The sequence below is a fragment of the Ranitomeya imitator genome, chromosome 1 (genome assembly GCF_032444005.1).
Source record: "Ranitomeya imitator isolate aRanImi1 chromosome 1, aRanImi1.pri, whole genome shotgun sequence".
NCBI classification, from domain to species: Eukaryota; Metazoa; Chordata; class Amphibia; order Anura; family Dendrobatidae; genus Ranitomeya; species Ranitomeya imitator.
The window spans coordinates 1,192,016,380-1,192,039,480 of NC_091282.1; the positions used below are offsets into that span (position 1 = coordinate 1,192,016,380).

At 45.0% G+C, this 23,101-nt stretch overlaps 1 protein-coding gene across 6 annotated transcripts in view; it reads right to left on the reverse strand.

Annotated features, from left to right (window-relative positions):
* Window positions 1-23,101, reverse strand: part of SLC2A9 (solute carrier family 2 member 9) — a 574,319-nt gene that overhangs the window by 449,738 nt on the left and 101,480 nt on the right. The window contains exon 1 of one of the 6 annotated variants that reach the window (XM_069744850.1): window positions 21,289-21,320. The exons of the other annotated variants lie outside the window; for them this stretch is intronic. The gene's annotated coding sequence lies outside the window, so the exon portion shown is untranslated. Of the gene's footprint in view, window positions 1-21,288; window positions 21,321-23,101 lie in introns of those variants that run through there. 6 annotated transcript variants of the gene reach the window in all.

Sequence of the window (23,101 nt, forward strand, 5' to 3'; positions counted from 1 at the left end):
TTAATTACAAGCAGCGACCGTTTAAATAAGCACAGAAGCATGATAGTTGTGCTAATTATGACGTCATCGCCGCTCACCATCTTTGTGGAGTCCTCAAAGTTTTGGAGAACCAAACAAATGTCAGACATCAATACCCACTATTCAGTTGTTCCTTGCGGAGGCTGACCAGATGGGCATGTTGGAGCTGGTACTTAACCACTGGTCTATTCGGCTCACAAACCTTTGCCAGCATGTAACATAGTAACATATAGTAACATAGTTAGTAAGGCCGAAAAAAGACATTTGTCCATCCAGTTCAGCCTATATTCCATCATAATAAATCCCCAGATCTACGTCCTTCTACAGAACCTAATTGTATGATACAATATTGTTCTGCTCCAGGAAGACATCCATAGTAACATAGTGCAGTGTTGAGTTCCAGCACATGGTGATGTCGCACACTAGTCAGTGAGTTGGCACTTGCATTTGCTGCTGCAGCACTGCAGAGCAGTGGCAGCTGTAGCCGACTTGAAGAAATGGGCGCTGACGAAGCGTACCTTGACCAGACGCTCTGGCAAATCTGGGTACGTTTTCAGAAACGCGCATTATCACACACAACCATGCCTGGTTGGAGGTTCAGCGGCAAAAACCACAGATCTGTCTGGGCTGTTATTCCTTTAAGTAACTCTTCCATGGTGTATGGTTTGTCTTCTAGACAAATATGCTTCAGGAGAGCCAGTTGCCGCTCCACTGATGCAATGCTGCAGAGCTTCCAACTTCCGGCTGATGTGGACAACGTGCTCAGAGAGATCACATCAAAGATGGACGATGAGGAGGAGCAGGAGAGTTGCAGGAACTGTTGTAGGAGGTGGAGGAAACCTTGATAGAAGTAGTGCCAACAATCCTCGGTGTTGAAGGCATATGCTCCATGCCAGGCCGTGACTCGACTGAAGCCTCCTCAATGTTCACACAGTATGCCATCAGGAAAATGTAGCGTTCATGGCCACAATCGCTTGTCCACACGTCGGTCGTTAAGTGGATGAAGTCAGCACATGCGTTGGTAAGGGCATGGGTGATGTTCTTGGATATGTGCGGAGACGCCACACTCGGAGAAAAAGTAGCGGCTGGGGACTGTTGTGAATTCTGTGGCCAAGCTCCCTCCTGTGGTCGTGAGTGGTACTTCGGCTGGTTCTGTCTATGAGCTTCCTTTGGTGGATGAGAGTGGTACTGCGGCTTCTGAGTTTCCTTCCTCAGGTGATGAGGTTAAGTCGTTAGGTGCTGCTCTATTTAACTCCACCTAGTGCTTTGATCCTGGCCTCCAGTCAATGTTCTAGTATTGGTCTTGCTTTCTCCTGGATCGTTCCTGTGGCCTGTCTATCCTGCATAAGCTAAGTTTTGCTTGTGTTATTTTTGTTTGCTATTTTTTCTGTCCAGCTTGCTATATTGGTTTTTCTTGCTTGCTGGAAGCTCTGGGACGCAGAGGGAGCACCTCCGTACAGTTAGTCGGTGCGGAGGGTCTTTTTGCCCCCTCTGCGTGGTTGTTTGTAGGGTTTTGTGTTGACCACAAAGCAATCTTTCCTATCTTCGGTCTGTTCAGTAAGTTGGGCCTCACTTTGCTAAATCTATTTCATCTCTGCGTTTGTATTTTCATCTCAACTCACAGTCATTATTTGTGGGGGGCTGCCTTTTCCTTTGGGGTATTTCTCTGAGGCAAGCTAGGCTTATTTTTCTTTCTTAGGGCTAGCTAGTTTCTCAGGCTGTGCTCGAGGCGCATAGGACTGGTCAGGAGCGCTCCACGGCTACCTCTAGTGTGGTTGGATAGGATTAGGGATTGCGGTCAGCAGAGTTCCCACATCTCAGAGCTCGTCCTATGTTTTTGGTAATTGTCAGGTCACTTTGTGTGCTCTGAACTTCAAGGTCCATTGTGGTTCTGAATATCCTGTTCATAACAGTACTGGAGGCCCAAAGTACTAATGCTTCTCAATAGAGGGAAAAGAGAAGTTCTGAGACCATTTTTTTTTCTTTGCACTGTGTTCTGTCTTTCTTTTCCCCTTTACATCAGGGTGGTTCAGAACACAGGTGTGGACATGGACATTCAGGGTCTGTTCTCTTTGATGGATAATCTTGCTATAAATGTACAGAATATTCAAAATTTAGTGGTTCAGAATCCTATGTTAGAACATAAAATTCCTATTCCTGAGTTATTTTCTGGAGATAGAGCTAAGTTTTTGAATTTTAAAAATAATTGTAAACTATTTCTGGCTTTGAAACCCCGCTCCTCTCGTTACCCAGTTCAACAAGTTAAGATCATTATTTCTTTATTACGTGGCGACCCTCAAGACTGGGCATTTTCCCTTGCACCAGGAGATCCTGCATTATGTAATATTGATGCGTTTTTTCTGGCGCTCGGATTGCTGTAGGTTGAACCTAATTCAGTGGATCAGGCAGAGAAAAATTTGCTGGCTCTGTGTCAGGGTCAGGATGAGATAGTGATTTATTGTCAGAAGTTTAGAAAGTGGTCCGTGCTCACTCAATGGAATGAATGTGCGCTGGCAGCTATTTTCAGAAATGGTCTCTCTGAAGCCCTTAAGGATGTCATGGTGGGATTTCCTATGCCTGCTGGTCTGAATGAGTCTATGTCTTTGGCCATTCAGATCGGTCGACGCTTGCGTGAGCGTAAATCTGTGCACCATTTGGCGGTATTATCTGAGCATAAACCTGAGCCTATGCAGTGCGATAGGACTTTGACCAGAGCTGAAAGGCAAGAACACAGACGTCAGAATGGGCTGTGTTTCTACTGTGGTGATTCCACTCATGCTATCTCTGATTGTCCTAAGCGCACTAAGCGGTTCGCTAGGTCTGCCACCATTGGTACGGTACAGTCGAAATTTCTTTTGTCCGTTACTTTGATCTGCTCTTTGTCTTCCTATTCTGTCATGGCATTTGTGGATTCAGGCGCTGCCCTGAATTTGATGGACTTGGAGTTTGCTAGGCGCTGTGGGTTTGTCTTGGAGCCCTTGCAGTGTCCTATTCCATTGAGAGAAATTGATGCTACGCCTTTGGCCAAGAATATTGGACCCAGCTGACCATGTGCATGGCTCCTGCGCACCAGGAGGATATTCACTTTCTGGTGTTGCATAATCTGCATGATGTGGTCGTGTTGGGGTTGCCATGGCTACAAGTCCATAACCCAGTATTAGATTGGAAATCAATGTCTGTGTCCTGCTGGGGTTGTCAGGGGGTACATGGTGATGTTCCATTTCTGTCTATCTCATCATCCACCCCTTCTGAGGTCCCAGAGTTCTTGTCTGATTACCGGGATGTATTCGATGAGCCCAAGTCCAATCCAATGCCCTACCTCCGCATAGGGATTGTGATTGTGCTATCGATTTGATTCCTGGTAGTAAGTTTCCTAAGGGTCGACTGTTTAATTTATCTGTACCTGAGCACGCCGCTATGCGGAGTTACGTGAAGGAGTCTTTGGAGAAGGGTCATATTCGCCCGTCATCGTCGCCATTGGGAGCGGGGTTCTTTTTTGTGGCCAAGAAGGATGGTTCGCTGAGACCTTGTATTGATTACCGCCTTCTAAATAAAATTACGGTCAAATTTCAGTACCCCTTGCTGCTGCTGTCTGATTTGTTTGCTCGGACTAAGGGGGCTAGTTGGTTCACCAAGATAGATCTTCGTGGTGCATATAATCTTGTGCGTATTAAACGGGGTGATGAATGGAAAACAGCATTTAATACGCCCGAAGGCCATTTTGAGTACCTGGTTATGCCATTCGGGCTTTCTAATGCTCCATCAGTGTTTCAGTCCTTTATGCATGACATCTTCCGAGAGTACCTGGATAAATTCCTGATTGTATACTTGGATGATATTTTGGTCTTCTCGGATGATTGGGAGTCTCATGTGAAGCAGGTCAGAATGGTGTTCCAGGTCCTGCGTGCTAATTCTTTGTTTGTGAAGGGGTCAAAGTGTCTCTTTGGTGTTCAGAAGGTTTCATTTTTGGGGTTCATTTTTTCTCCTTCTACTATCGAGATGGACCCTGTTAAAGTTCAGGCCATTTATGATTGGACTCAGCCAACATCTCTGAAGAGTCTGCAGAAGTTCCTGGGCTTTGCTAATTTTTATCGTCGCTTCATCAATAATTTTTCTAGTATTGCTAAACCGTTGACTGATTTAACCAAGAAGGGTGCTGATGTGGTCAATTGGTCTTCTGCTGCTGTGGAAGCTTTTCAGGAGTTGAAGCGTCGTTTTTCTTCTGCCCCTGTGTTGTGCCAACCAGATGTTTCGCTTCCGTTCCAGGTCGAGGTTGATGCTTCTGAAATTGGAGCAGGGGCTGTTTTGTCGCAGAGAAGTTCTGATTGCTCGGTGATGAAACCATGCGCCTTCTTTTCCAGGAAATTTTCGCCTGCTGAGCGAAATTATGATGTTGGCAATCGAGAGTTGCTAGCCATGAAGTGGGCATTTGAGGAGTGGCGTCATTGGCTTGAAGGAGCTAAGCATCGCGTGGTGGTCTTGACTGATCACAAGAACTTGACTTATCTCGAGTCTGCTAAACGGTTGAATCCTAGACAGGCTCGTTGGTCGCTGTTTTTCTCCCGTTTTGACTTTGTGGTTTCGTACCTTCCGGGCTCTAAAAATGTGAAGGCGGATGCCCTGTCTAGGAGTTTTGTGCCCGATTCTCCGGGTTTGCCTGAGCCGGCGGGTGTTCTCAAAGAGGGGGTAATTTTGTCTGCCATCTCCCCTGATTTGCGGCGGGTGCTGCAAAAATTTCAGGCTAATAGACCTGACCGTTGCCCAGTGGAGAAACTGTTTGTCCCTGATAGATGGACGAATAAAGTTATCTCTGAGGTTCATTGTTCGGTGTTGGCTGGTCATCCTGGAATCTTTGGTACCAGAGATTTGGTGGCTAGATCCTTTTGGTGGCCGTCTCTGTCGCGGGATGTGCGTTCTTTCGTACAGTCCTGTGGGATTTGTGCTCGGGCTAAGCCCTGCTGTTCTCGTGCCAGTGGGTTGCTTTTGCCCTTGCCGGTCCCGAAGAGGCCTTGGACACATATCTCTATGGATTTTATTTCGGATCTCCCCGTCTCTCAAAGAATGTCGGTCATTTGGGTGGTTTGTGATCGCTTCTCTAAGATGGCCAATTTGGTGCCCTTGTCTAAATTGCCTTCCTCCTCTGATTTGGTCCCATTGTTTTTCCAGCATGTGGTTCGTTTACATGGCATTCCAGAGAACATCGTTTCTGACAGAGGTTCCCAGTTTGTTTTGAGGTTTTGGCGAGCATTTTATGCTAGGATGGGCATTGATTTGTCTTTTTCCTTGGCTTTCCATCCTCAGACAAATGGCCAGACTGAACGAACCAATCAGACCTTGGAAACATTTCTGAGATGTTTTGTTTCTGCTGATCAGGATGATTGGGTGTCCTTTTTGCCTTTGGCTGAGTTCGCCCTTAATAATCGGGCCAGCTCGGCTACTTTGGTTTCGCCGTTTTTCTGCAATTCTGGGTTCCACCCTCGTTTCTCTTCAGGGCAGGTTGAGTCTTCGGACTGTCCTGGTGTGGATACTGTGGTGGATAGGTTGCAGCAGATTTGGACTCATGTAGTGGACAATTTGACTTTGTCCCAGGAGAAGGCTCAACGTTTCGCTAACCGCAGGCGCTGTGTGGGTCCCCGACTTCGTGTTGGGGATTTGGTTTGGTTGTCATCTCGTTATATTCCTATGAAGGTTTCCTCTCCTAAGTTTAAGCCTCGTTTCATTGGTCCATATAGGATTTCTGAGGTTCTTAATCCTGTGTCTTTTCGTTTGACTCTTCCAGCTTCTTTTTCCATCCATAACGTGTTCCATAGGTCATTGTTGCGGAGATACGTGGCACCTGTGGTTCCATCTATTGATCCTCCTGCTCCGGTTTTGGTTGAAGGGGAGTTGGAGTATATAGTGGAGAAGATTTGGGATTCTCGTGTTTCGAGACGGAAACTCCCGTATCTGGTTAAGTGGAAAGGTTATGGTCAGGAAGATAATTCCTGGGTCTTTGCCTCTGATGTCCATGCTGCCGATCTGGTTCGTGCCTTTCATGTGGCTCATCCTGGTCTGCCTGGGGGCTCTGGTGAGGGTTCGGTGACCCCTCCTCAAGGGGGGGTTACTGTTGTGAATTCTGTGGCCAAGCTCCCTCCTGTGGTCGTGAGTGGTACTTCGGCTGGTTCTGTCTATGAGCTTCCTTTGGTGGATGAGAGTGGTACTGCGGCTTCTGAGTTTCCTTCCTCAGGTGATGAGGTTAAGTCGTTAGGTGCTGCTCTATTTAACTCCACCTAGTGCTTTGATCCTGGCCTCCAGTCAATGTTCTAGTATTGGTCTTGCTTTCTCCTGGATCGTTCCTGTGGCCTGTCTATCCTGCATAAGCTAAGTTTTGCATGTGTTATTTTTGTTTGCTATTTTTTCTGTCCAGCTTGCTATATTGGTTTTTCTTGCTTGCTGGAAGCTCTGGGACGCAGAGGGAGCACCTCCGTACCGTTAGTCGGTGCGGAGGGTCTTTTTGCCCCCTCTGCGTGGTTGTTTGTAGGGTTTTGTGTTGACCACAAAGCAATCTTTCCTATCTTCGGTCTGTTCAGTAAGTTGGGCCTCACTTTGCTAAATCTATTTCATCTCTGCGTTTGTATTTTCATCTCAACTCACAGTCATTATATGTGGGGGGCTGCCTTTTCCTTTGGGGTATTTCTCTGAGGCAAGCTAGGCTTATTTTTCTTTCTTAGGGCTAGCTAGTTTCTCAGGCTGTGCTCGAGGCGCATAGGACTGGTCAGGAGCGCTCCACGGCTACCTCTAGTGTGGTTGGATAGGATTAGGGATTGCGGTCAGCAGAGTTCCCACGTCTCAGAGCTCGTCCTATGTTTTTGGTAATTGTCAGGTCACTTTGTGTGCTCTGAACTTCAAGGTCCATTGTGGTTCTGAATATCCTGTTCATAACAGGGGACCGAGTACCAAGGAACAGCTACCGCCTTGAGTTGGCATAAATCCTCCATGTATACCAGCCTTAATGGCAACATTTCCATGGTAAGCTGCGTGGAAATGTGCGCATTTAACATTTTGGGCATGTGTGTGGGTGGCTGTGAAATTTCTTCATCGTTCCAAGGCTTGAGGTAGGGACAGCTGATCTCTGGGCTCTGACAAGGATTTGGAAGTTCCAGATTATGGTAAGTAAGAATGGGCAAGGATAGATGCAGGGCAGGAGGCACCTGCACCAGTGTTTTGGACAAGGCATTGCGAAGCACCTAGCATAGGAGAAGAGGCAGTGGTGATACCCAATGGCACCAATCGTGGACCCAGGCATTTGGCCCACTGAGTCGGGTGCTTAGATGACATGTGACTGATCATGTTGGTGCTGATCTTTGCATGGCACAGGTTGCAAACGGCCATTTTGTTTGGCTCAGAAATCTCTTTAAAGTAATCCCAGGCTGGGGCTCCTAATTCTTTGATAGAGAATTTCAAAAGTGTTGGTGCTCTGTTGAACAGTTGCCCGCCTTCTCCGTCTGGTTACCCCACGGCCTCTTACTGTCTGTTTCAGTGCTGCTGATCTCTCCCTCTCATCGCTGCTGGCCTCGTTCTGCCTGCCAACTTCCCACGTTGGGTCAGTCACTTCATCATCCAACACCTCATCTTCCACCACCACACGCTGGTCCTCATGACTTTGTGACTTAACAACAAGACTTGGCGGCAACTGTGTCTCATCATCATCTTCCTCCTTATCCCAGATTTGTCGTTCCGCACTGTCATGTTCATGCGGCCATAACTTCTGTAAGGTTTGTGCATCACTAAACAGCATGTCCTCCTGTCCGTCTTGGAGCATGCAGGCTGAGTCCACAATCAAGAAATTATGTTGTAAAGAGCTCCTCACATTGTTCTAGTGTGAGATCACTAGTCTCCTGGAACTCAACTCATCCTGGACCTTCTGGTGCATCTATGCCAATATGGCTATCAGTCCATCTGACGTTTTCTGGCTCATATCTTCATCGCCTCCAGGACCAGCTTGGTGTCACAGCTTTCTTTATTCCACTGGACTATATAGTATTTTTCTGTTAATTATTATCATCATTTATTTACTCCACCTTTTCTCTGTGGACATACATATATAAGTACCTACATTGATGGCAATTGCTCTTTCTCCATTATGTATTTGCACAGTTTTTATTAATTTTTGTATATGTTTGTACTACTTACCCGTGCAATGCTTATTTGTACACACACATTCATTCTGTACACTTGTATGCATATTATGTACCTTCTCTAGGCACAAACATATGGTCCTTATATGTATTACATATTCTCATCTCTATTATATTCACTATTTCTCTTTTTTTTTATTAATATATTTTTTATTTTTATTCTTTCATATTGGCTTTTTATCCCCCCGTCCCATACTTCATCATACTTTCTACTATTATTTTCCCTGTAGCACCATTTATCATTCCTGTATTAGACCTATGCTCATCATCTTTTCCTGCCCATGATTGGTGGCCGTTGCTGTACGCATGCGCTATCTGTGTCCCATTGTTTGTGCGTCCCGGGTTCCTGTTACCTTGGTGGCCCTTTGCTGCCGGTTCCAGGCCTTGGGTATCGCAGATCCCTGGGTCCTCCTGATGACGCATGCGCCGCTCTGCTTCTGCTCCCTCATCGACAGTTAGTATACGTTTTCCTCCGATGATTTGGGGCCGCCGCTGTGCGCATGCACCGCTCGTGTCCCTCTAGTTGCACGTCCTGCGTCTCCGCTGCCATGGCAACCTTTCCCTGCCGGGTCGCGTGACGCGGGCTCCGCGCACTTCCGGGTCTTTCGGGTGACGCACGCACCGTCCTAGCGTCTGCCTCTGTCATCGGCGGTATGTCCCTTCACATATATATAGACCCCCGGTTCCTCCTGTATGCCACCCCCTGACGAAGGACACAGTCCGAAACGCGCGTCGGGGTGCGCTGTACCTGGAGGATCGGACACTTAGTTGGTAGAGGTATTTATCCATTTTGGCCACATTGTATTCTCTGCACTTAGCAGTTTTTGTGACCCTGGGCTCACCCTTCACTATTCTTACACGTTGTGTGTATATTTATCTTTGATTACTTAGGAGCCCTCCTCAACCTTTGCTCACACTAGTTTGGATTATTTCTCCTGCACTTTCATTGCACCTTATTGCCATTGTGCACACATTATACTTATAGTGTTTTTAATAATCTACACGTTTTTACTTATTACACTTTTTATATTGTTCATGTAGCCCTCACTTGGCTTGCTGAGTGCCCCTTTTTCTTTACGGCCATTTTATGACATCTACATATATAACAATTTTTACCTGTATTGCCATCTATAAACAGAGTATATATATATATAAATCCTTTATTTCTATAATAATATTTTTTTAAATAATTTTTTTACATACACCCAGTCCTCTCTGTGTCCGTTACAGTATTTGCTATTTTTTGCTGCTGTTTATTTTTTTATATACATTCTGTCCTCCAGTTACAGGCACACTTTTGTGATTGCCTATTGTTGCCCTGCATATTTATATAATTATATATTAAATGTAATAAAGGCATTTTATTATACCGTACCTTTCCTTGTTTTTACTATTCTTAATTTGGGTATTAAATATACACTCATACAAGTTTTTATCATATAAATTGATCTCCATACTTTAGGTTCTTCATTTACTGTCATGTTCATGCGGCCATAACTTCTCTAAGGTTTGTGCATCACTAAACAGCATGTCCTCCTGTCCGTCTTGGAGCATGCAGGCTGAGAGTCCACAATCAAGAAATGATGTTGTAAAGAGCTCCTCACATTGTTCTAGTGTGAGATCACTAGTCTCCTGGAACTCAACATGCTGAGAGGAAAGAGGATCCATGTGAGGATTAAGTGATCCAGACATTAGGCTGGTGAGACTGGACCGTGTGGAAGATTGTGTGGTGCTGCCATGCCTGCTCGAGGCATTAGCTGCTATCCAACGGACCACCTGTTTGCACGACTCTGGCTTCAGAAGTGGTGTAACATGCCTCCATGCAAAGTGGGACAGGAACCTATGAGTCATGGATGGGCTTGTTTTTTTGTGCTCCAGCAATGGGCATAATCACATGTCCTCGGCAACTGCGTGCAATATCATCAGCACTTTTACTTCCATTGCTATAATGTGCGCATTATGAATTTTGTAATTGCTAGGTGTCATGACTCTGTTGTCTGGTGTCCCAGGACCAAGGTCTCCTTCCCTGTCCCTAACAATAGGGAGTGCCTTAGCTCGCTCTGCTCCCCAGATTACTTCTGATGATGAAGATGCCAGGGCCATGTACCGTGCTTTAGCTCCTGAATCTGCCCTCAGTTTGTACCCTTCCCTCACCCATGCAAGAGGGGAGTAGTAGTATAACGTAGTACACCAACCAGACTAATAAGGTAGTATGAACAGGGATAACATAAAATACCAAGCATAAAAATAACAAAGGAATTCACAGGGGAGTGGAGAATGGGGTTAAACCAAAGTTGGAGAAGAAAGCGAAATATCACACAGACAAAACCTAGCAACAGTCACAGATAAATCCATCAATTGCCTTTCTCCAATAATAACTGCTAACAACCTCCAGCCATGCAGCAAAATCTTTCTCTGACAATGAGTGCTAGCCAGGGCCCAGATTATATAGGAGATAGGAGTGGCTATCCATGCACAGCTGAGAGCCTGAACATTCCAGGAGCGCTCAACAGAGCAGATTACCCCCTGCAGTGCCAAAAGAAATTTACACCATTTAATAAGAAGCTGAAGTGCTTCTAATCAGTGGAGTAGGAAAAATTAGATGCTGCGATCTTCTGGCTCCTCTCTGCCATGGTAAGCCCATGACATTAGGTCTCTTGAAACCTAGTTTAATTTTAATAAAAGAAAAAAAATGATTACCCACTCACCTACAGCAATCAAAGCAGCTTTTGTGTGTTTACTCCACTGTAAAGTATCAGTAAGAGCGCAAAAGTGTATGGATGACAAATTAAATCCAGAAAAATGTTTAAATGCTTTTTCTCAGTTTTAGAGATCACAGAAATGTTCACCAACCACATAACACTGAATGGTTGAGAAATGAAAGTCTAAAAAGCTAATTAAAAGCTTTTTATGAGTTTTAGAGATCACAGAATTGTCCACGACCACATAATACTGTGAGAAATGGAGACCTACAATTTTTTTAAAAGCTTTTTAGCAGGTTTACAGATCACAGAAATGTTCACAGACCACATAACACTTTAGGGTTGAGAAATAGAAGCGTACAAAATTGTTAAAAGCTTTTTAGAAGTTTTAGAGATCACAGAAATATACTCCACACTACGGAATAGTGTATGGCTGAGAAATGTATCCCAGGAAAATGTTTCAATGATTTTTGGGTGCATTATATAACACAAAAAAGTACCTCAAAGCAAGTAATACATGATAGATCAAAATATATTAAATTTTTTCAGCCCCCCCCCCACAAAAAAAACTGCAGCAGTTTATTTGCCAACGGACTGCACATGGCAAACCCTTGTTTACAGACTGGATTCTGTTACTCTCCCTGTCCATGCAACTCTCTCCCCCTCCCTAGCCTAAATGCAGATTGTTTTTGATACACACGTTAGGCCCTTAGAAGGGCTATTAGTATGACGGCTCAGCTTCAGCACCAGCAGCAACACTACAGGCTTATGATTCATTATACTGTGCACACTGGCCTAGACAAGCACTCTCTACCTCCAATACGAAGTGTCACAGATATGAGCAATGACATCAGTGTGCCCAGCCATGCAGCAACTGTCCTGATCATCATCCCTGATGATGTCAGACGGCCAGCCAATCACAATAATGACAAATCCAAGAAGGCCATAGCATTACAGTGACAGGAAATCTGCACATGTTGATTGGCTGCACAACAGGTGCCAAAGATGAAGGGCGGGGATTCGAGTTTTACATCGAGCACTGCCCATTACTCACTCAGTAACGAGCACATCTGAACACAGTGATACTCAATCACCGCGAACATATTCGCTCATCCCTTGTGGGCACGCTTGGCTAATCAAACTAGTGAAGAATTAGGTGGACCAGTGCCTGTTAACATGTTGAATGCCACTGTCAATTTCCGACAGCGGTATTTAAGATGGATGCGCTGGAAGAACGTCATAAACCCTGCCCATCGGCACCTGTATCACATGACCACAGGTTGCCGATGGGTTGGCTTGACATAACAAACCAGGGGCTGCAGGGGACCCCTGTGATTGTCAGACTCATCCCCAAACTGATATGAGTGTTGCCATGATGCCAGTGCTCATAGCAGATGAGCATTTTTGCACAGGCGATTAATCTGATCGATAAACGGCGAAACGAGAAGAAAATCAAAAGCCAGAATTACAGTCACCGCAACATTGCATTACAATGCAATAACGGACAATTAAAATTTCAGATCTACACCAAAATAGTATCAATAAAACCATCAGCCTGGCATGCAAAGAATAATCCCTCACCCAGTGCCACATCACGAAAAATACGAGGACCTCTTCTTGTACCGGCATTTTCTGCAAACGTACTGCCCTCTGTAACCATGTCCATACCTCATTGAAAGAAATAAAGGACAAATGTTTTTTAACTATACGGAAAGTTGGAGTGGTGCGGCTTTTTTTCTTTTTTCTTTGGAACTTTAGACATGTGTCTCCAAGCAAGCACACCCACTACCGTGGATTCACTGGGCAAGGAGACGCTGACTCAGAAATTACCTTCTCCACCAGTGAGTATAAACGTTTTTCTTACTGCCATTCTGTTTTTTTCTTTTTTCACTTTAAAAATAAAAGAGACACAGCTCTGGAAAGAAGGGAGCAAAAAACGAAAACGGAAAATCTCAAGGGGTAAAGCGGTTAAAGGGAACCTGTCAGCAGGATTGTGTTGAGCAACCTACAGACAGTGGTGATTAAAATGATACTTTGGTTGACAAAATCCGTCTTGTGGTTGTTGCTTACTCTTTATTTTCAGTTTTGAGTTAATGATATGCTCGTGCTCCGGGGAAGCCTGTGGGGATCTTCAAGTGGTGCTTTGCTTAGGCATTCATACTGATGGCTTATGACAGGTCACTGATCCCCCAGTGACCTGCCCCCTATTTTACATACTGATTATTTTATGTATTGAAAAAAATTACATTCAGCATGCAGCAAAGGTGGAGCCTGCGCTGCATCATGTTGACATGTATAATGTGCATTAAATTGTTTTATTTAGTCATATAGATTAATTTTGAAAAAACAAAAATCCTTCTCAAAATGGCGCTAGCTCCGCCTGCGCAGTAGCATCTATTGGCGATTCGATAGATGCTAATGCACAGGCGCTGGCAGTGCCATATTGGTGGAGACAATTCTTTCCCTCTAGCAAAATGGGGCCACCAGCGCCAGTGTAGTAGCATTTCTTAGATCGGTGATAGATGCTACTGCGCAGGTTTGGCCAGCACCATTTTGAGAAAGATATTTTTTTTTAGAATAAATCTACATGACTAAATAAAACAGTTTAATACACACTGACCTGTCATAAGCCATACATATGATTATGTAATCTGAGCACCACATAAATCCCGACAGACAGCTGCGCCCCGAAGCACAGGAATCTCATTAACTGAAAACTACAAATAAGGATTAAACAAGAACCACAAGACGGACTTCATCACTAGGTATCATTTTATTCAGTATAACGGTGCCAACCTGACACTGTCTGTAGGTTACTCTGCACAATCCTGCTGAAAGGTTCCCTTTAAGGATTTCCATTGATCTCAAAGTGGCCTCTGTAGAGAATGAATGACGTATGAATAGGCGCTAAGGATACTGACGTGAAGCCATAATCAGTAATCAGAAAAAGATAAATGAGCAAAGTCAATGACAAGTCAAGCTTCAAGCTCACAGACATTTCGAGACAAGCCAAGGTTGAGACGAGTATTGCCCTTAAAGATTCTCTATGCAATATCTCATATTGACATCCGAAGAGAGCAGACACATAAAAAAGAAAATGGATCACCCCCTGCCTGTGCTGTCTCCATAACTCAGGCGACGCTGTGATGGCATTGTGCGGCCTACGTCATTCTGCAGGATCCCATCCATAAGAGGCAATTGCCAGAGGGCATGTTGTGGCTTATTAATTAAGATTTTTAATCAGAAAGTAGCTAATTAAAGTGTAGATTATGGAGGCAGACAGCGCTAGCCAATTCATTTATATTTTAAATGGAACCACCGGGGCTAATTCTATATTAACAGAGTGATGTGTAATTGTATTCAGAGATGCAGCGTGCAGCCCTTTTTTTCAGAGATGCAGATATCTGCTTAATAAGAAAGAAACAGTAGACATGCTGTCTTGGTAAATGCAGAAACAAATCATATCAGGGAGAAGTCGTCATGAAGGTCGGCAGCAGGTGATGAAGAAATAAAAGTTTCTAATCAGATGAGATGTCACTAGTAGGACCCTGGACATTAATATGTATGCTGTGTTTATACTGTGTAACCTGAAAAGAGATGATGGGTAGATTAGCTCTGTCCCTTGTTACACAGTGTCCTCCCTTGTTAGATACATAATGGGGACACAGTTAAAGGGTCGATATTGACATATAGGATTCGTGTCTGTGAATTGAGATACTGATTTGGCTTTTATCCTAAGTCATATTGCACGACTCGTTAAAGGGTTGATTGTGACTTGTAGGTTCACGACTTCCAACAGGTGGCGCTATAGAGTTTAAGTCCTTTTTTTCTCCGAAGAGGCAATTTGCATACTTCCAGTAAGTAATTCTGCCAAGACATATACATTCAAAGGACCAGAGACAGGAAAGCAGCCAATATCATGACACCATCACGAGGGACACGGATCTATCATTCTACAGGAAACAACCTAGGGGTTTTTGGCTCCAGTTGGAAGAATGCAGATCTGCTCCGTTGACCATCGCTGGACCATGGATACGTTTGGAGAAAGCCAGGATTGGGACCCACCAGTTGTCTGGCTCCATGGAGATGTTCGGATAAGCCAGGTTATGACTCTCGTGTCAACTGGCCTTGTACCTTGTATGGAGTCAATGGACTGTCATCTTCCTATGCTTGTGATTACCTCCTCTCTGTGTGTGTACCACAGGTGGGGTAACCGGCCTTGGGAGCTCTGATGTGACATCTGCCAATTATCCCAGAGGGTCAGCGGAAGGGTGAGACTCTGTAATGTGCACTAGCTGGGGTATTTTGCTGGGACTGTTCTATGTGTTATCTGCCTGTTTTGTGGTTCAATAGAGTATTGCCACACTGTTTTACCCTAACTCTGTGTTATTTGAGTAGTGTTATGCCCACATTAAAAAGAGAGCTGGCATTTGGCGGGATGATCCCTGGTCCATGCAGTTCCGTCTAGCGGATGCTGGGGCGCTCGCCGACTCCCGTGTCTTCACAGGGTAGTTTAGCCCTGTCCCTTGTTACACAGTGTCCTCCCTTATTACATACATAATGGGAACATTGTTAAAGAGTCGATATTGGCATTTAAGATTGCTGCTTCCAGTAAGTGAAACTGGAATTCTAGTCCTCTTCCTCTCTGAAGCGGCAATTTGCATATTTAATTTCCCAGAGGAGCAATACATTGCCTATAAGTATCCGTACTCTAGCATATCAGACATGTTACAATCCATAAGAAGTGATGTTACCCCTTTTTATACTCACATTATCCTTGTTAAAGAGATTGTTTATCTTTTTGCTGGAGAACAGGGTCGGATATATCACCGGGGCTCAAAAAAGGAGGAGCGTCCCCATTCAGCTGAAATGTAATGCACCACAGGGGACCCATCGGCTCCCTATTCTGCAATACATGCCACCGGCCAATCAGAAGCTAGCAGCTGATGTCTGTGTGCACGTGACTGGGGGCACATGGCAGTGATGTTAGAGATACCAAAGTCAGCTGCTGGCTCCTGTGCCAGCTGTAGAAGAGAACCTAGCACAGCCTGAGAGTGAAGGCGAAGGTAAGTAGTATCATTTTTTAATGTATTGAATAACAGGGTACAGTATACCAGGAAATGGACCACAATGGGCCACATCATACCAGGGTGGGGTACAGTATACCAGGAAATGGACCAGGATGGGGTACAGTATACCAGGTCTGGGGCACAGCATACCAGTAAATGGACCACACTATACCAGGATGGGGAACCACATACCAGGATGGGGCACATTATACCAGGCTGAGCACAGTATACCAGGAAATGGACCACAATCGGGTGCAGTTGTTGTGGATTCCGCTCTTGGGCTTCCTCCGGTGGTTGTAAGTGGCACTTTTGTGAGTTCTGCTCTTGGGCTCCCTCCGGTGGTTTTAAGTGGTATGGCTGCTCCTTGGATTTAGCTGTCTGCAGCTGCTTCCACTGATTGTCTTTCTGCTCGGCTATTTTTGCCTGGCTCTTCCTTCAGCCAGTGCCACTTGTCAATGGTTCCTGGTTGGATTCACATCTCTTTTGGATTTCCCTGATATCCTGACCAGTTTAGCAAAGTTAAGTCCTTGCTTTGCTCTTTTCTGTCCACATGTTGTGGACTTATTCGTTCTGTGCATTCTATGTTTTGTCCAGCTTGTTAGTATGGATTAATTCTGTTAAGCTGGAAGCTCTGGGAAGCAGATTTACCCTCCACACCTTTAGTCAGGTGTGGAGATTTTTGTAAACTCTGTGTGGATTTTTGTAGTTTTTAATACTGACCGCACAGTATTCTATCCTGTCTTATCTATCTAGCTAGACTGGCCTCCTGTGCTACATCCTGGTTTCATTCTGTGTGTCTTTTCCCTCTCCACTCACAGTCATTACTTGTGGGGGGCTATCTATCCTTTGGGGATTTTCTCTGAGGCAAGATAGTTTTCCTGTTTCTATCTTTAGGGGTAGTTAGTTCTCAGGCTGTGACGAGGTGCCTAGGGAGTGACAGGAGCATCCCACGGCTACTTCTAGTGTTGTGTTGAGCTTAGGGACTGCGGTCAGTACAGGTACCACCTCCTTCAGAGCTCATCCCATGTTGCTCCTAAACCACCAGTTCATAACATTACAAGTGGCCAAAAATGAATTAAATGCATCTCAAAAGAAGGGAAAAAAAATTCTGAGCCATTTTTTTTTCTGTGCTCTGTTTTGTCTTTTTTTTTCCTCTTGATCTCTGGGTGGTTCAGGATTTATGCTCTGGCATGGATGTTCAGGGTTTATTTTCTCGTGTGGATCAACTTGCTGCAAGAGTACAGAGTATCCAAGATTATGTTGTCCAGACTCCGGCTTTAGAGCCTAAAATTCCTACTCCTGATTTGTTTTTTGGGGACAGATCCAAGTTTTTGAACTTTAAAAATAACTGCAAATTGTTTTTTGCTTTGAAACCCCGTTCTTCTGGTGATCCCATTCAGCAAGCAAAAATCATCATATCCTTGCTGCGTGGTGACCCTCAGGACTGGGCATTCTCCCTTGAATCAGGGGATCCGGCATTGCTGAATGTAGACGCATTTTTTCAAGCGCTCGGATTATTGTATGACGAACCTAATTCTGTGGATCATGCAGAAAAAACCCTGTTGGCCCTGTGTCAAGGTCAGGAAGTGGCAGAATTATACTGCCAGAAATTTAGGACTGTGCTCACTAAATGGAATGAGGATGCTCTGGCTGCTATTTTCAGAAGAGGCCTTTCGGGAGCTTAAACGGCGATTTACTTCTGCCCCTGTGTTGAGTCAGCCGGATGTTTCTCTTCCTTTTCAGGTTGAGGTTGACGCTTCTGAGATTGGGGCAGAGGCCGTTTTGTCTCAGAGGGATTCTGATGGTTCTTTGATGAAACCGTGTGCTTTTGTTTCCAGAAAGTTTTCGCCTGCGGAACGCAATTATGATGTCCTCAATCGGGAGTTGTTGGCTATGAAGTGGGCGTTTGAGGAGTGCCGACATTGGCTTGAGGGAGCTAAGCACCGCGTTGTGGTCTTGACTGATCATAAGAATCTGATTTACCTCGAGTCGGCCGAATCCTAGACAGGCTCGATGGTCCCTGTTTTTCTCCCGTTTTGATTTTGTGGTCTCGTATCTTCCGGGATCTAAGAATGTTAAGGCTGATGCCCTCTCTAGGAGTTTTTTGCCTGATTCTCCTGGAGTCCCTGAGCCGGTTGGCATTCTTAAGGAAGGGGTGATTCTTTCTGCCATCTCCCCTGATTTGCGGCGGGTGCTTCGGGAATTTCAGGCTGATAAGCCCGACCGCTGTCCAGTGGGGAAGCTGTTTGTTCCTGATAGATGGACAAGTAAGGTAATTTCTGAGGTTCATTGTTCAGTGTTGGCTGGTCATCCTGGGATTTTTGGTACCAGAGATTTGGTTGCTAGGTCCTTTTGGTGGCCTATCTTGTCGCGCGTTGTGCGTGCTTTTGTGCAGTCCTGTGGGACTTGCGCCCGGGCCAAGCCTTGCTGTTCCCGCGCTAGTGGGTTGCTTTTGCCTTTGCCGGTCCCTGAGAGGCCCTGGACGCATATTTCCATGGATTTTATTTCGGACCTTCCTGTTTCCCAGAAGATGTCTGTTATCTGGGTTGTTTGTGACCGGTTCTCTAAAATGGTCCATCTGGTACCTTTGCCTAAGTTGCCTTCCTCCTCTGATTTGGTTCCATTGTTTTTTCAGCATGTGGTTCGTTTGCATGGCATTCCGGAGAATATTGTGTCTGACAGAGGTTGTCAGTTTGTCTCTAGGTTTTGGCGGGCCTTTTGTGCTAGGATGGGCATTGATTTGTCTTTTTCTTTGGCGTTTCATCCTCAGACTAATGGCCAAACTGAGCGAACTAATCAGACCTTGGAAACCTATTTGACATGCTTTGTGTCTGCTGATCAGGATGATTGGGTGGTTTTCTTGCCGTTGGCCGAGTTTGCCCTTAATAATAGGGCTAGTTCGGCTACTTTGGTTTCACCTTTCTTTTGTAATTTTGGTTTTCATCCTCGTTTTTCTTCTGGGCAGGTTGAGCCGTCTGACCTTCCTGGTGTGGATTCTGTGGTGGACAGGCTGCAGCAGATTTGGACTCATGTGGTGGACAATTTGACGTTGTCTCAGGAAAAGGCTCAACGTTTTGCTAACCGCCGTCGGTGTGTTGGTCACCGGCTTCGCGTGGGGGATTTGGTTTAGTTGTTTTCTCGTCATGTTCCTATGAAGGTTTCTTCCCGTAAGTTTAAGCCTCGGTTTATTGGTCCTTATAAGATTTCTGAAATTATCAATCCTGTGTCTTTTCGTTTGGCTCTTCCAGCCTCTTTTGCCATTCATAATGTTTTCCATAGATCTTTGTTGCGGAGATATGTGGTGCCCGTTGTTCCCTCGGTTGATCCTCCTGCCGCGTTATTGGTTGAGGGAGAGTTGGAATATGAGGTTGAGAAAATTTTGGATTCTCGTTTTTCGAGGCGGAGGCTTCAGTATCTTGTCAAGTGGAAGGGTTATGGCCAGGAGGATAATTCTTGGGTTGTTGCCTCTGATGTCCATGCCGCCGATTTGGTTCGTGCTTTTCACTTGGCTCGTCCTGATCGGCCTGGGGGCTCTGGTGAGGGTTCGGTGACCCCTCCTCAAGGGGGGGTACTGTTGTGAATTCCGCTCTTGGGCTCCCTCCGGTGGTTGTAAGTGGCACTTTTGTGAGTTCTGCTCTTGGGCTCCCTCCGGTGGTTTTAAGTGGTATGGCTGCTCCTTGGATTTAGCTGTCTGCAGCTGCTTCCACTGATTGTCTTTCTGCTCGGCTATTTTTGCCTGGCTCTTCCTTCAGCCAGTGCCACTTGTCAATGGTTCCTGGTTGGATTCACATCTCTTTTGGATTTCCCTGATATCCTGACCAGTTCAGCAAAGTTAAGTCCTTGCTTTGCGCTTTTCTGTCCACATGTTGTGGACTTATTCATTCTGTGCATTCTATGTTTTGTCCAGCTTGTTAGTATGGATTAATTCTGTTAAGCTGGAAGCTCTGGGAAGCAGATTTACCCTCCACACCTTTAGTCAGGTGTGGAGATTTTTGTAAACTCTGTGTGGATTTTTGTAGTTTTTAATACTGACCGCACAGTATTCTATCCTGTCTTATCTATCTAGCTAGACTGGCCTCCTGTGCTACATCCTGGTTTCATTCTGTGTATGTCTTTTCCCTCTCCACTCACAGTCATTACTTGTGGGGGGCTATCTATCCTTTGGGGATTTTCTCTGAGGCAAGATAGTTTTCCTGTTTCTATCTTTAGGGGTAGTTAGTTCTCAGGCTGTGAAGAGGTGCCTAGGGAGTGACAGGAGCATCCCACGGCTACTTCTAGTGTTGTGTTGAGCTTAGGGACTGCGGTCAGTACAGGTACCACCTCCTTCAGAGCTCATCCCATGTTGCTCCTAAACCACCAGTTCATAACAGCAGTATACCAGGATGGGGAAGAGCATACCAGGATGGGGCAGATTATACCAGGCTGAGCACAGTATACCAGGAAATGGACCACAATGGGGCGCAGTATACCAGGATGGGACACATTATATCTGGAAAGGAACCACGATGGGGCACATTATACTTGGAAAAGGATGAAGCACATTATTCCAGGAAATTGACCAGAATGGAGAAAACCAGGATCAGGACTAGGAGGGGGTATATCTGACCACATAACCTTCTCCCATGCCTCCTCTGGATCATCCAGATGTTCCTTGGTGAACTTTAAACATTCCTGGATATGTGCTGGCATGAGCAGGGTGACTTTGTGTGCCCTGCAGAATTTTAATCCATGACGCCGTAGTGTGTTACTAATGGTAATCTTTGAGACTGTGGTCATTACTCTGTTCAGGTCATTGACCAAGTCTTCCTAATTAGTTCTGGGCTGATTCCTGACCGTTCTCAGAATCATCCCTTACCTCACGAGGAGAGATCTTGCATGTGTTTCTTCCTTTTTCTAATAATTATGCCAGCAGTTGTTGCTTTCTCACCCAGCTGCTTGCCTATTGTCCTGTCGCCCATTCCAGCCTTATGCAGGTCTGCAATTTTGTTCCTGTTGTCCTTGGACAGCTTTTTGGTCTTGGCCATTGGGGAGAGGTTAGAGTGTGATTGAGTGTGTGGACAGGTGTTTTTTATACAGGTAACGAATCGAAACAGATGCAATTAATACAGGTAATGAGTGAAGAGTAGGAGGGGTTCTTAAACAAAAAAACAAACAGGTCTGTGAGAGCCAGAATTATTGCTGATTGGTAGATGATCAAATACTTATCTCATGCAATAAAATTCAATTTAATTGTTTAAAATCATACAATGTGATTTTTTTTTTTTTTTAATTTTTGATTCTGACTTTCACAGATGAAGTGTACCTACGATACAAATTACAGACCTCTCCATTCTTTGTTGGTGGGAAAACTTGTAAAATCGGCAGAGGATCAAATACTTATTTTCCCCACTGTAAAGAGAGAAGACTATAATGTTATATATCTGTAGCTTGGTTGCCATAAAAATAGGGGGCCAAACACTTTTCTTGCACACGGGCCACAAAATGTCAGTGTCTGCCACTACTGAGGGGTATTGCACTCCTATTAATAACCAGTTCAGACCAGGGGCATCATTGTAATGCCGGCCTGAACTATGTCGTTTCCAATGCTCCAATGTGAAACAGCTTTGGGTTTTGCAGCATTGGAGGAGCTCAGTGGTATTGAAGCTAGCAAATTCAGGGACCAACCATTAATTCCACTGATCCAGCAGAGACATGCTCTATAGAGGAGAGCTTGTAGGCGCTGCACTAGGAAACGGGCAATTAATGGGAGTCTACAGCCGTGGCCGGTAGGGTTGAGCGAAACGGGTCGGCCATTTTCAGAAGTCGCCGACTTTTGGCAAAGTCGGGTTTCATGAAACCCGACCTGACCCCTGTGTGGGGTCGGCCATGAAGTCGGCGATCTTCTGAATCTGGAATCGGAATTCCGATACCGATTCCCGATATGTTTAAGATATCGGGAATTGGTATCGGAATTCAGATTTAAGTGTAAAATAAAGAATAAAAATAAAAAATATTGCTATACTCACCCTCGGAGGCGCCCTGGTTGTAACCGGGAGCCTTCCTTCCTAAGAATCAGCGCTTGAAGGACCTTTCGATGACGTCACGGCTTCTGATTGGTCGCGTGACGCCCATGTGACCGCTCACGCGACCAATCACAAGCCGCGACGTCATTGAAAGGTCCTACAAGCGCTGATTCTTAGGAAGGAAGGCTCCCGGTTACAACAAGGGCGCGTCCGAGGGTGAGTATAGCAATATTTTTTATTTTTATTCTTTATTTTACACATTAATATGGATCGCAGGGCCTGAAGGAGAGTTTCCTCTCCTTCAGACCCTGGGAACCATTAAATCCAATGCTCTGCATTGGGTTTCGTGTTTTGGCCGACCCCGACCCCGACTTTTCTATAGGATCGGCCGATTTCACTCGACCCGACTTTTGAAAAAGTCGGGTTTCGTGAAATCCGACCCGATCCTATAAAAACAAAAGTCGCTCAACCCTAGTGGCCGGTAATCTAGGCATTGAACAGAAAATGAAATAAAAAATAATCTATTCTTGAGAATGGAGATGATTTTAAATACCAAGTTAATTGTAAATTTCCTGTGTGCTGTATGTATTTATCTAGGGGTGTGGTGGGTATTCACTCAAAATTGGTCATACATATCAAATGGCAAAAGTACCAATGCAAGTAAAAAAATTTGGGAGGCTTACTTTGACCCCTACTTTTACTCACCTTATTAGTGTCTCCCATCAGTGCACCTATGTTTTTTTCGCATGACTCCAATCACATGATCGAAAATCATACTGGGGACCACAATTTTTGAACAGCCTGAGGTACCTTACATCCTCCCCTGATAATAATATTACTAGCACATAGATCACACAAGAGTAAATTGCTAAGTTCTTATCTCCCACTCATTCAGGGAACAGAACCTTCAACTCCGATATAAACTGCTGATGACGAAACGTGAAGGTTATCACTCCAGGAGCACAATAAATATACCAGCGCTGATATTGCTGCCAGAAATACTTAGGCAGTAAACATTCGTTCACAGGTCATTTTCTCCCAATGTGGACCTTTGGAAGTGCGGTAAGAGATTTTTAGTAAATCATAACTGTCTGCAGCCAGTGTATACAGCCAAAGACTTCCCTTCCATAAAT